General features: G+C 39.7%; 1 long non-coding RNA gene across 1 annotated transcript; it reads right to left on the bottom strand.

The window, feature by feature from the left end:
- Positions 1-552: 552 nt before the first annotated feature.
- On the bottom strand, positions 553-1,029 carry LOC113473170. The gene is made up of 2 exons (XR_003395221.1): positions 966-1,029; positions 553-616 (listed from the first exon to the last, which is right to left on the bottom strand). It is a non-coding gene; the product is annotated as an uncharacterized LOC113473170 (long non-coding RNA).

Raw genomic sequence — 1,029 nt, 5'->3', positions numbered from 1 at the left:
TAATAATAATAATAATAATAAAAAGATGAGTGTTCCGCCGCCGTTTTTATTTCGTAGCAATGAAACAACAGCTACATTAGACGCATGTGATCTGTGAATGTGGTCTCTCATCAGATGTGCGAGAAGAGACACAACAATTCCCATTTAGGTGCTGGGTCAACCCGAGCACCAGAAAGTAACCCGTTAAAATATTTGCAATTGAAAAACGAGTACAAATATTTATCGAATTTTTGAATGAATCAATTGAGGTTTAGGTGCTCGTTTATACTCAGCTTAACTCCGAATACAAAAAGCCCTCTCTGAGGCTTAGCTGTAGGGGCAAACAGAACCCAAAGATAAGCTTATACGAATCATATTTATCGAATTTTTGAATGAATCAATTGAGGTTTAGGTGCTCGTTTATACTCAGCTTAACTCCGAATACAAAAAGCCCTCTCTGATGCTTAGCTGTAGGGGCAAACAGAACGCAAAGATAAGCTTATACGAATCTACTGTTCATTTATACAATACTACTTACCATGGGATGAAGGAGCATCACAAATGTCAACATCTAGGAATTTCTTGGTTTCTTCAGTGACGTGGGGAATGATTTTCTCTTCCTCTTCCTTGCTTTCAGCTGAAAAAAGAAAGCAAATTAAATAAGGACAAGGATTTGAATTAATGTTAAGTTTCTTCATCCTGTAATATGCCTCTCATCAGAAGGCCGAGAAGAGACACAATACTTACCATTTAGGTGCTGGGTAAACACGAGAACACCAGAAAGTAACCCGTTGAAATATTTCCATGTTTGCAATAGAAAAATCGGTACAAATTTCAGTCGATGGAGGGAATTGAACCCGGGACCTTTTGCATGGCAAGCAAGCGCGTTATCTCTGGGCTAACCGTGCCCCAATTGACAACCGTGCTTAATCAACCAATCTTTGATATTTCAAAGTATGGTCCCAGCCCTAGGAAGGTTAACTCACCAAGATATGTACTGAGGAACTGAGTGAAGGTGGCCACATACTCCTGCACTAGCTTGGATCGGGT

Source organism: Diaphorina citri, unplaced genomic scaffold, assembly GCF_000475195.1.
Source record: "Diaphorina citri unplaced genomic scaffold, Diaci psyllid genome assembly version 1.1 scaffold17554, whole genome shotgun sequence".
Lineage (NCBI taxonomy): Eukaryota > Metazoa > Arthropoda > Insecta > Hemiptera > Psyllidae > Diaphorina > Diaphorina citri.
Note: the sequence above shows the minus strand (reverse complement) of the source record. Positions and strands in the feature narration are given on the sequence as shown.